The sequence below is a fragment of the Chelonoidis abingdonii genome, chromosome 2, assembly GCF_003597395.2.
Source record: "Chelonoidis abingdonii isolate Lonesome George chromosome 2, CheloAbing_2.0, whole genome shotgun sequence".
NCBI classification, from domain to species: domain Eukaryota; kingdom Metazoa; phylum Chordata; order Testudines; family Testudinidae; genus Chelonoidis; species Chelonoidis abingdonii.
This window is the reverse complement of record NC_133770.1, coordinates 172,970,322-172,983,288: the sequence shown is the minus strand read 5'-3', so window position 1 is coordinate 172,983,288 and position 12,967 is coordinate 172,970,322. Positions and strand designations below refer to the sequence as shown.

Below are 12,967 nucleotides of genomic sequence, written 5' to 3'. Positions count from 1 at the left end.
TGTTCTCTAAACTGTTTTTATATTCTCTCTCTTCACAATTAGTCTTACTGAAGAAGGCAGGGAATGAAACAGATGTGAAAAAAGGTATCAATGTCCATAGGAAAGGACCACATATGGTACCATGAATAATCATGGATCGATAACGGATCAAGCAGCCTACATGGAAGAAAACTCAAATGACAGTGATATCCTTTCCTAACAGTTACCTCTGTGTTTATTATGTACCTCATGACATAAATGTGATCAATACCTTTGTTATACAGTTGTGCTGAACTACCTGACCATAATGCAGGAAACCAGAAAACCAGTCTACTTCCTGATTTGTGCTAGCAGAGGCATCTGTAGTTCCACTTCACCTTACCTTCATAAAAAATTTAAAGCCAGCACTTACTACTGAAAATTAAAGCCAGGCATCAAGGAGAGTTTAAGACTATAGTTCATTGTCAAATTAACGAGACACCTTTATCAAATTGTTTATTTTGAGTTATAAACTTTGCGCAGTGGCAGTATCATAACCAATGAAGTTAATCTGAGGTGTGATTATTGCTAGTTGAAAACTTTTCCCAATATCCTAACAATAAGAAGGTCCTTCTTCTTGCACGGGAGGAATAGTAAGGGACTGCTTACATTGTCAAGAGCCTTTCTCTTTGTTTAGATGGGGCACCATAACATGTGGGTGTCACACACTATTTAAAAGCAAATAATTATCAAAATGCCAAACCACTGTCCCTAAAGGTTGGTGGTTCACTCCTCAGCCCCAAATCTCTGATCACTGCAATAATGATGACCATCAGTCAAATGGCTGAGTGGACAGGCATATTGTACCCCATGCCATTCTCTGACAATTGTCAAGCCCAGGCTAAGGTAAGTCACCAGAAGGGGCTATTTTCACAGACAAGGGCCATCCATGCCACTGGTGCTAGAAAGATCTATTGTGAAAACAGACAGGAGAATTTTTGCTGATCTTAGCTCCTGTGATAGGACACCAGAGTTATGGAAAAGATTATCAGACAGGGATGCCTGATGCTAGGCTCCTAAACCAGGTATTTAGGTACATAACACACAACTTTGACAATTTTTGCATAAATGTTGAGGTTTTGAAATGTTCTTTTGTTTCAGTGTGGAACAAAAAAAGGCCTTTCAAATGTTTTCATGAAAAATATCCTATGGTGGATCTCTTTCGCTCTCATTTTGAGAAGAATTTCCATGCTGGACCTGAGAAACCTTTTTGATTAAATTTTCAAGCCCCCCAAAATGTTATGGTTTCATAAAATGGCATTTTTCAATAGAAAATAGTTTTGTCAAATTTTTCAATATGATTTTTGTAAAATGTACAAACAGCATTCTACAGTTATGTCAATGTTTTATTCACCCTGATTCCCTTTCATTCATTATCCAGATCATGGAGAGGGAAGCAGCTTCCTGTTCCAAGTGGGCAAGATGGGATCGAGAGCAGGCACAGCCTGGGCTCCACCCACCAAATGTACCAGCTAGCACATGGATGCTGGAATACCAGGAGGTCTCTTCCTTATGTTCTGCTCTCCCTTTTTCAGGGCTCATGGAAAAATCACAACTGAGCCCTTAAGCAGTTGAAATTTTCCTTATGATTACATACAGGAAAATCTAATGCACATCAACAGTTCAAAAATCACAAAGTGACTAACAAAGTGACTCTAACATATTTTTCTTTCCCTGTTTTGCCCAGCAGTGTGAGGTTGAAGGCTATATAGCAATAGGATGGACTTAGCTGTTCACTGAGAGGTGTACATACCTCAAAACTAAATCCATCACTGGTTTCAGAGTTTAATACTTGCCAAAAGAATTCAGAATCAAGGATTTGTGACTGATGGTCTAGTAACCTAACACTGAGTTACTACAAGGGTTACTACTTTAGGTATCTGTTTGTGTGTGGGGGGGGAAGGTAGTTACTGTATAGTGACACATAGCAATACAAAAATATGGCAACCATTTGGGGCTATTTCCCCCCATACATGGAAGCTGTGTGAATGCAAGAGAGGCGTGTCTCATATAAATCAAATTCATTTGAATTCATTCATCTGACCGTAGAAACCAGAGCCAAAGATGGCCATAAATGTTATACTTATTTACAGACCACTAGACAAAGGATTCATAAAGGAGTTCACTGATACCTTGTCAGTGATGGTGGTAAAATATCCCAGAGGCAAAAACCAAAAAACTCACCTCCTCATTTGCTTTGTTAGGATTTTCACAGGTCACACTTGTCCAAACTACACAGTTGGTCACACATTAAACCTGATCTTTGGCCTAGATATCAAGATAGAGGACATTACTACCCAGCCACTGTTTTGGACGGACCAACACCTCATAAACGCAGTGGTTAAAGACCTGCCAGTGCCCAAGCATTACCATGAAGACTCACAAACTCCATCAAATTCCAAAGCCTGCTGAAGGACACCACTACCTCACCCACAGTAATGGGTGAAAAGTCATGGACCTGGTGAATTACCACCGTTCCAGACTGGTATCAACCACTGACACACTGGCCTCCAAACAATGCCTTCTTCCCTGTCACCCCACACAGATCTGTTTGGTTTTCTGACACCCTGCACCTAATCAAAGGAGAGAGGCATAAACTCAAGAGCTGATGGTGGTAAACAAAAGTGATTCAGGCAGGATGAAACAAATTTCTCAAAGCCTATGCTGAGGCTGTCTTACAGGCCAAGAGAACCTGAGGCTGCCAAATCCCACTGCAAGGAGCTTACCTGCCTACAAGTCTGAGTGCCAACAACCTGCATCAGAGCTCAGCACCAAGCACTGAGAAGAACTATCATCATACTTCGCTGAAAAGATCACACATACCTTTGGGAATCCTTCTCAAAGATCACTGGTTCTTCTCCACCTGGAACCACCAACCAAGAGTCCTCCTGCATGCCCAGAGTTCAGCACATTCACTCACCAGGAAGTTATGGATACTTGCCCTTCCTGGCTTACACAAGACAGTCGTGAATGACTGGCGGCCATCCTTGACTGAAACAACCAATGAATGCCTCATTCAGAGAAGGAATCTTCCCTTCATCCTTCAATCATGCAATATCCTGACCAACCATGAAAAAACCCATGCTGAATATTTTGGTCCTAGCCAACTATCACCCAGTGTCAAACCTCTCATCTTGGGTAAACCTCATAGAGAAGGTAGCAAAAGGCTAACTATAGACTCATGTAACTGAAGCCAATATTGTAGACCTGGCACAATATGGATTCAGGCCAGGACATGGAACTGAAGCTGCATAAGTGGCACTGATGAATAATATTCTCCTTCTCAGTGGACAGAGGACAGACATCCATTCTCATCCTCATGCATCTTTCTGTAGCATTTGATACTATTAACTGTGAGATACTGCTGTCTCACCTGAAAAAGAGGTGATAAGATGATTTGAGTCATTCCTAAAGGAACATACCCAAAGGGTAGTGATGGGAAACTGCACCTCCACCACTAGACCCTCACTTGATCAGAAGGATCAATTCTCTCTCTGATTCTGTCATAAACAGATAGTTAAGAGTTAATGCCTCTTTTACCTGTAAAGGGTTAAGGAGTTCACCTAGCCTAGCTGACACCTGACCAGAGGAACCAATGGGGAACAAAATGTTTCAAAAGCAAGGAGGGAAGTTTCCTTTTTTTAGTCAGTTTCACTTTGACTGCAGTGAGAAAGCTCCAGAATTCAGCCTCTTATTAAGTAGTGAGTATTAGTGAAGGAAATAAATAGGTTTATGTTTATTTCTTTGTAACCTGTCTTGTGCAATTAGAGGAATAGTCAAGTTGGGTATTTGGGTATTTTTTTTGTGTAACTAAGTTTTTGCCCAGGGGAACATCCTCTGTGTTTGGAATCTGTTGTCTGTGGGAATAGCTGGTATGCTAATCTCTCCCAGAGGGTTTTATTTTACCTTTCTTTTCTTTAATTAAAAGCCTTTTTAAAATACCTGATTGATTTTTCCTTGTTTTAAGATCCAAAGGAGTTGGTGAGAGAAAGGAGGAGAGATGGTTAATTTCTCCTTATTTTAAGATCGAAGGGGTTTGGATCTGTGTTCACCAGGAAATCGGTGAAGTATCTCAAGGCTACCCAGGGAAGGAAAGTAGTGTTTGCGAGTGGTGGCAGCCAGACCAGATCTAAGCTGGTAATTAAGCTTAGAAGTGTCCATGCAGGTCCCCACATCTGTACCCTAAAGGTCAGAGTGGGGAAGGAACCCTGACAGGTTCTCTTCAATATCTACATGCACTCACTAGGTAAACTGATCAGACAATCTGAACTCAAGTGCCAGCAGCATGCAGATCAGGGCTTTGGAGCTGTGCTCCAGCTCTGCTCCATCTCCCCGCAAAAACCTGCAGCTCCACTGCTCCAGAGCTGCTCCGTGGTCTAGCTCCATGCTCCATTCCAAAGCCTTGATGCAAATGACACAGCTCTACCTACCCATCACCACATATGACCACATCACTACCACCAAGTTGGCCCGGAGCTTGGCTGAGATCAGCTAATGGATGAAAAACATTGGTTGAAGCTGAATCCAAACAAAACAGAAGTGATGCTGGTGGGAAGAGGAAAGTATTTTGAGGAGTTTGCAGACACGGTGCTCTCTCCTTTGACTGAAGGCTCACATCCACAATTGGCCAATTTAGTCCATGCTCTAAGAGTGCTCCTCACTGATGCTGAGCTCTTATATTGCAAAGGTTGTGAGCAATGCTTTCTACCATCTCCAGCTGGTTAGGAGACTCTCTCTCATCCTGGCAATGAAGACCTAGCTTCAGTTACTCTGGCCTTCATCACCACTCAGCTGGAGTTCAGCAATGTGATATAACTGGACATGAAACCTTCAGCACTTAAACTCCAACTGGCACAGAACACTGCAGCACGTCCTCAGTAACACAGGCTACCGTGAGCCCATTGCACCTGTACTCGACTCTCTATACCAGCTTCCTATAGAATTTTGAATCAAATTCAGGGTCTCAGTCCTTATTATCAGTCCAAAGCACTCCATAGCCTGGGATGAAGACTGTGGTTGACAACTTCATTCCTCTGCCACAATGGAACTCTCCACAGTAAAGGTAAAGCTAGGCTCTGGGGAAGATGGAACATTCCCCAGAGGAAGTCCAAGATTGTGGAATGAACTCCCCCAGGAACTAAGGACCATCACAAACCTGACCACTTTCCACTCCAAGTGCAAGGCACATTTCTTTGACCTCATCTTCTCTAGCATAAATACAAGTAACAGGTATATTTCTATACCTATAAAAATAAGACACTCCACTGCACACACGTCTCCCTCTGGGGAGAAGATGAGAAAACAAATGACAAATGTATGCTCATATTGCCAGGGGCGGCTCTAGACATTTAGCCGCCCCAAGGATGGCGTCATGCCGTGGGGGCGCTCTGCTGGTTGCCGGTCTCACATGCATGCCTGCGGAGGGTCCTCTGGTCCCGTGGCTCTGGCATGCCTGCAGGAGGTCCACCGAAGCCGCGGGACCAGCGGAGCCTCAACAGGCATGCTGCCGAAGGCTGCCTGCCTGCCGCCCTCCCGGTGACCGGCAGAGCGCCCCCCATGGCATGCGGCCCCAAGCACGCGCTTGGCATGCTGGGGCCTGGAGCCGCCCCTGCATATTGCATAATGCACCGCTGGAAGTTGCTCAGATACTATAATGATAAACAGTGCATAAAAACTTGTATAGAATAGAACAACAGTTGAATTTGTTGTACAAAGAAAGCTCACATATTTGGAGCTGAACATGTAACAATATAATTTCTACATGCAAATGCAGGTTCACACACACAAAACTATTGTTTGCCCTGACACACTAGATATTAGCAATATATATATTAGATGAAATGCTGTCTTCAGCATCAAGATTACAGTTCTACACAAGTGTTGCAGGACCTTTAATATCCTCTGGAGTGGTCACAATGGATATCAGTTACATGCTTCATTCAAAGGATGGTAATTCTAACTGTATAATATTACACTTCAGTATCACCGTTGAGTATGAGGAACTTAGGCCAGATCCAAGCGTGCTACCAAGTGAACCAAAAGGCGAAAACAAGGTGGTTTTTTTTAGGTCACATAACCTCTTGCAAAGAGCAGGTGAAAATATCGACTTGAAGTCATGAGAAGCATTTTGATGTTTCCACATTCCACTTTATTGTCTGTGCAGTACCACATTATTACTGATACACTGCATGGCAAAAATTAGGAGCCTTTGGGGTCTGACCTCATTTTGTTTTAATAAACCCTTTTCTAGCATACACTATTAATACAGAAAGATTCTGATACCTTGTAAAACATAATGAAACATGAACTATACATTGAATACAATACACAATGCTGAGATCCTGCATTTGATTCTCAGCAAACTCTCTAGGTTTTATTTTTGCAGAGGGCATTGGAACATTTAAACCTGCTTCTGTGGCTGTACGGATGAAACAGCAGAATAACAAGCAGCAAGGTGTGTGAAACTGTGCATAAGATGTAGCTCATGGAAATTCCATACAAATAGTAGTACTTTTAAAAGATAGCCCAGTGATAAAAATGATTATTCATTTGATCAGTTCTAAAGTGATGAGGTGAAGCTGGTTACAGTGAGAGTGTTTTAATTAAGATGTTTTAACAATTCTTCTAGATAGTCCTTAAAAAGTGTTTTCCTCCTATTTATCGGGCCTGGTCTACACTACGTGTTTAAGCCGATTTTAGCAGTGTTAAACCGATTTAATGCTGCACCTGTCCACACAACGAGGCCCTTTATAGTGATATAAAGGGCTCTTTAAACCGGTTTCTGTACTCCTCCCCGACGAAAGGAGTAGCGCTGAAATTGGTATTACCATATCGGATTAGGGTTAGTGTGGCCGCAAATCGTAGGTATTGGCCTCCGGGCGGTATCCCACAGTGCACCATTGTGACCGCTCTGGACAGCAATCAAAACTCGGATGCACTGGCCAGGTAGACAGGAAAAGCCCCGCGAACTGTTGAATTTAATTTCCTGTTTGCCCAGCGTGGAGCTCTGATCAGCACGGGTGGCGATGCAGTCCGAAATCCAAAAAGAGCTCCAGCATGGACCGTCTGGGAGATACTGGATCTGATCGCTGTATGGGGAGACAAATCTGTTCTATTACAGCTCCGTTACAGAAGACGAAATTGTCCGTACCCGAAATGCGGGTTCGGTGAAGTTTTTAATCGAGTGAGGAAAAACCAAGACTAAGCAGACTGACAGTTCAAAACACCACGTGGCCGTTTATTAACAGGGAGAAAATCACAACTTGGGCTGGGGGGGGGCACTTCTATCAACTAACAGTGCTATTAAAACAAGCTATTAAAACAAGAAACCTATACACAATCTAAACCACGCTATTTACATCTATTAACACATAACCAAATACTTCAAAACACTGCTCTTGTAAAAGGTAAACGAATACACCAAATTAAATGAATTGTGTGCACACTTAACCAAATATATACCCCAAATTAACTTCAATAGCAGTTCTCTAAAACAACTCAATCCTTAGATACCATATATACATAACTTTACAGCAGGCAGTAGCATGTGCAGTTGTATACCAAATAAAAAGGGGAAGGAGGAGAGGAAAAGTTAGGCAAGGCGTAGACAGTTAGTGAGCAAGTACCGTATTCCAGGCGCAGCTGATCAGCAGTACAGACACCAGAAGCATACCGAATCTGTGGAAAAATACCGTAGAATAAATAAGCAACACGTGAAAAATACCGTGGAAAATAATAAACAACACGACACGAGCCGGCTATTTCCGGAGGAGACCCCTGGCTGAAGGGTTGATCAGGTCCTTCAGTCAGGTTTCGTGGATACTCCTACAGACCCTGGCCGGAGGCATGGTTTTATTCCAGGGACTGTTTTACACTTGGCAGAATTTGATTGGTCCCTAGCTCCCCCACCCTCCAGGTTCCGAGCTGTTGCCCCCTACGTGGGAAGATTTTGCACACGGCACACTAGAAGCTACTAGAAGCTGCACTCAGCACACTTAGCACAGTTGTTGCACACACCTAATCCGACCTTTGAACTGCATTACAATGGTCAGATTTGGGCCCTACAAGTGGAAGCTTTGACAAGGCGATGCTGGTGTTATGCACACAGCACTACCTGACCCCTGGGTTGCTAGGACAGAAGACAGGAGATACCACGACCCTAGCCTAACCCCTGAGGTGACCAGGCAAAATCTGCAAGGCCCGTCTAAGGTTCACACCCACTACGGTTTGCTTGCACACAAGTACTAGTGGACTTTAGAAATGACCGGCAATTGGCCATCAGACGCCTGTTAGGCCAGAGGCCTTTGGGCTACAACAGAAAGGAGAAAGCATTTGAAAAATCTCCAGGCTATGATACAGAGTCCACAGCACAGTGCTGTTGTGACAAGCGTAACGGGAAAGCAAAGAATCAAATGGATGGATCATGGAGGGAGGGAGTGGGCCGAGGACTCAAGCGTATCCACAGTCTCCCGCAGGTCTCCGAAAAGTATTTGCATTCTTGGCTGAGCTGTCCCAATGCCCTGTAGGGTCAACACATTGTCGGGGTTGTTCAGGGCTATAATGTCGATCAATTTACCCCGGTCTTCCCCCCCCCCGGTGAAAGAAAAGCGGAAAAAATGTTGTCTTGACTTTTCAATGTCACCCTATGTCTACTGCATTGCCTGCTGTAACCAGTGCTGCAGCAATTAATAGCAGGCATCTTCGCCTCTCCCCTTCCCGTGTGGCAGACGGTTATCTTTTCGTACAAAAGGCTGATTGTCCACATATCCTGTGAGTGCTCCTGGCTGCCTCAAGGTGTAGGTCGGCCAGGGGCGCCTGGGTAAAAATTAGGTAATGACTCCCGTTCCATTCCAGTAAGATTGGTTACAGAACGGCTGGTAAACCGTTCCTCATCCATAGCAACTGAGGGGCTGAGTTCATCAGCGCCCTCCCCCCTCCTTTCATGTCTTAAAGTAAAGTGATCTCTGTACTGCCTGGACTTCATAGGCAGCGGGTGTCTGGGCTCTCTCTCTTTCCCCAGCCGTTTAAATGTCCCGCCTGGACGTAACCATAGGGGCTGGGGGCTGCGCTCCCCTGCATTTTACTCACTAAAAACTCAGTGTTCTTATTCAATCACACAAACGGGGGAACACTGCCATGTAGCCCATGTAGGTTGTGAGAGAGGAGGGACGACAACGGGTGGGGTGTTGTCAGGACATCCCTAGAATGGCATGGCACTCATCATAATTCTGTTGTGGATCTGACATGGGCAGCTGTGCTCTCTGGTTCTCTGATACACTGGTTCTCTAGTACACTTGCCCCATATTCTAGGCAAGACTGACTCTATTTTTAGATACAACATAAAGGAGGGAATGACCCGGGGGGGTTCAGTCCCATTTTTGTCTTTGCGTCCTCGGCCGACCTCAGCGAAGGTCAGCCAGGAGCACCCATGACAGCAGCAGACGGTACAGAACGACTGATAACCGTCATCCCATCACCACTTTACAATGGCACAGCAGATAGTACAGAGCGACTGGTAACCGTCTCTGCTACCTTGCAAAGGCAAATGAATGCTTCTGTGAAGTGCTGCAGTACTGCCTCTGTCAGTGGCATCCAGTACACATACGGTGACAGTGACAAAAGGCAAAACGGGCTCCATGGTTGCCATACTATGGCATCTGCCAGTGCAATCCAGGGAAAAAAGGCGAGAAATGATTGTCTGCCGTTGCTTTCACAGAGGAAGGAATGAGTGACGACATTTACCCAGAATCACCCACGACACTGTTTTTGCACCATCATGCATTGGGATCTCAGTCCAGAATTCCAATGGGCGGCGGCGACTGCAGGAACTATGGGATAGCTACGGGATAGCTACCCACAGCGCAATGCTCCAGAAATCGACGCTAGCCTCGGTACATGGATGCACACCACTGAATTATTGTGCTTAGTGAGGCCGCGTGCACTTGACTTTATACAATCTGTTTTACAAAACTGGTTTATGTAAAAATCGGAATAATCCTGTAGTGTAGATGTAGCCTCAGTTTCCACAAGAACTGTAACAGCCTAATTCATATATCTTACTGCATTTGCAAATGTAGGGATGCTGTGCAGTTAAACTCCCACCAACTTTATATAGGAAATTCAGCATACATATGAACTTATTGCTGGCAAGCATATAGCAGCAAAAAGAGTAGGGAAAGAGACAAAGGTTCCATGGGTAAAACTCAAGTCAAAAGCACTTATGCAATTTAGGAGCCTAAATCCCATTTTCAAACGGGCACATAGGAGCCTAAATCCATTTTGAAAATTGGAGTGAGGCACCTCTGAAATGTTTACTCTACATCTAGTGTATTATAGGTCTGATTTCCCAACAACTTGCACTTTGATAGTTATATACATGACTTAAAGTGTATAAAGACTTTAGGAAACACCACCAACAGTGGAAAGTATGGGAACACACATCTTTACTTACATGATCACGTACAATTTTAAAAATGCTAAAATACTTAGGGGTAGACAAAGGAGCCCCTCACAAACCACACAAAAGCCTTTGTCAGAGCCTTACAAGATGTTCAGCGACAGGGCCAGGGTATTCACCCATGAAAGCTCACGCTCCAAAACTTGTTAGTCTATAAGGTGCCACAGGATTCTCTGCTGGTATTCTGACAAGCTCTCAAGTGGTAGAGAGACCTTGTGCCAGTTCCACCCTTGGATGACTAGCCAATTATGGCAAGCTAACTTTGCTGTTCACATACACACAGAGCAGTCTTGCTTAGATGTGCACTTAAGAAGTTACAGCGGGAGGAGGGAATCAATTGCACATGCTCATAACTCAATTTTAGACCACTCAAACTAGATGAATCAAAACCAATTTCCTTCCTGTTCCCCTCAATGAGGATGATCTCCATGACATTTCAGTCTTCAAAATACAGCCATTGAAAAGGAGGCTGCAACTATTTTTAATTTAGGTAAAGTGTATCCTCCCTCCCCACCTATTTTCCTCAAGTTTAATAACAGAACTGTTTTTGCTCAAACTTTAGAAACAAACTGATGTTCAGCCAGAGACCAAATGTGGAGAATTTCAGTCAGAAAGGTGAAATTTTCAGAAAGTTGTGTGTGACTGAAAACTGGGGGCTAGGGAATTGTTATTCAAAAGCTAATTATATCACAGCAGTACTTGCTGTAAATGTTAAGGCTTTGCTCTCATAGCGTTTTTTCATTGGTAGGCCTCAGAGCACTGTCAAGAGTTAGTACAAAGAGTAGTCCCATGACTAAGTCTGCAAATCTGAGGTAACTTTTCTGAGAAAAAAATTGGTCAAGTAGGCCACGTCTAGACTACCCGCCGTATTGGCGGGTTAAAATCGATCCCTGAGCGCACTTATATCGATTCTGGAACTACACCAACCCCAACGGAGTTCCGGAATCGACATGGCAAGCCGTGGACATCGATCCCGCGCGGTGAGGATGGGTGAGTAAATCGATTTTAGATATTCTACTTCAGCTACGTTATTCTCGTAGCTGAAGTTGCGTATCTAAAATCCATTTTCCCCTGCAGTGTAGACCAGCCCGTAGATAACACATGCATCTCCTAGATGTGTGTTTTGTTTTCACTTTGGTCACACTCACCCACCCCATGTGTGACTTTGGACAAACCACTTCATCTATCTGTGCCTCAGTTTGTTAATCTGTAACAGGAGAGTCATGCGATTTGACGGCCTGCTATGTGGCATCCACTAAATAAGGAATGTAAAATGCAAAGAATTAAGATTAGTGGAAGAAGTAGGAATAACACTTAAGACTTCTGAGTACCCAGCTCTGGGCTGCACTCCTTGGCTAAGCAAACAATGTGGTGAGGGAATGCACAAGCAGGATTTTTTTGCACCAGACACTGTGTTTTCCTGAAATGCTTAGTAAGCAACCCTAGTCAGTTCAGAGTAATTCAGACAATTAAGGAGTTTAGGATGGGATTTCAAAAGAAACAAAGCACCTAACTCCATTAGGCTCCTTTGAAAAACCTCCCAAACTAAGTGAGTGGCTAAGTTAGTATGTGATATATATGAATAGGATAGTATACCTTTAAATAGTTTGGAAGCCTCTTGCAAGACTACCTCTCCTCTATTGCTGAAGCCACTGCAATCTAACAGAGCAGCAGCGTGTACGTGTACACGCACAACTAGTGGGAGGGACGCCAAGGGGACACCAGTTAAAGGTGGGGCATGTGACCCCCCCACCTGACTCATCCCCGTCCTCCAGTGACACCCCTATGTGGCTTGTCTCGACCCTGCCCCACCCTCTCCCCATGCCCTCCCCATCCCATGTTACTTGGGGGGGTGGCTCTGCTCCAGTCCACCTGGTATGGGGAGCCAGTAATGTAGTCTCCCATGCAGCCTCCAGCCATGCTGCCTGCCTCAGATGCTACTGTGGTGCGGCATGCAGCTACTGCACTCTCCCAGGCAGCATCCAGCCACGCTACCTGCCTGGGCTGTCCCAGGCAAGCAGTGTGGCTAGACCACTGCCTGGGAGAGTGCAGCCCTGTGTGCCCCACCATGCACAGCAACTCAGGCAGGCAGCATGGCCAGAAGAGGGGGTTGGAAGAGGAGAGGCTCTGGGCCTGCTTCTTCCCTTGCAGCTCTGGCCCTGCCCCTTCATCTCCCCAGCTGCCGGCCTTGCACCCCCGACCCCGGCGTTTTTGTGATCTTCCCCCCACCCCTTCCTCTTTCCGGTCGTCACTGCCACACACACACACGCACATACACACTCTAAATAACTGTAGGTATTCAAGGTCTAACTATATCTACATATAAGCTATATCTAAATAGATATATTCATATACATAGTTAAACCTTGAATGTAGTTAGTAAACAGAGTTATTTGGAGCCCAACTTCCTTACTGTGGTTTCCTCATATTGTTAACGTTATGTAGAGAGCAAAGACATAGCTGGTTACACATACATGTCTTTCCATGAGGTTC

The 12,967-nt window shown here is 44.5% G+C and overlaps 1 pseudogene; it reads left to right on the top strand.

Moving 5' to 3' along the window:
* The first annotated feature begins 489 nt into the window (after positions 1-489).
* On the top strand, positions 490-615 carry LOC116820051 (U4 spliceosomal RNA; annotated as a pseudogene).
* Positions 616-12,967: the final 12,352 nt, after the last annotated feature.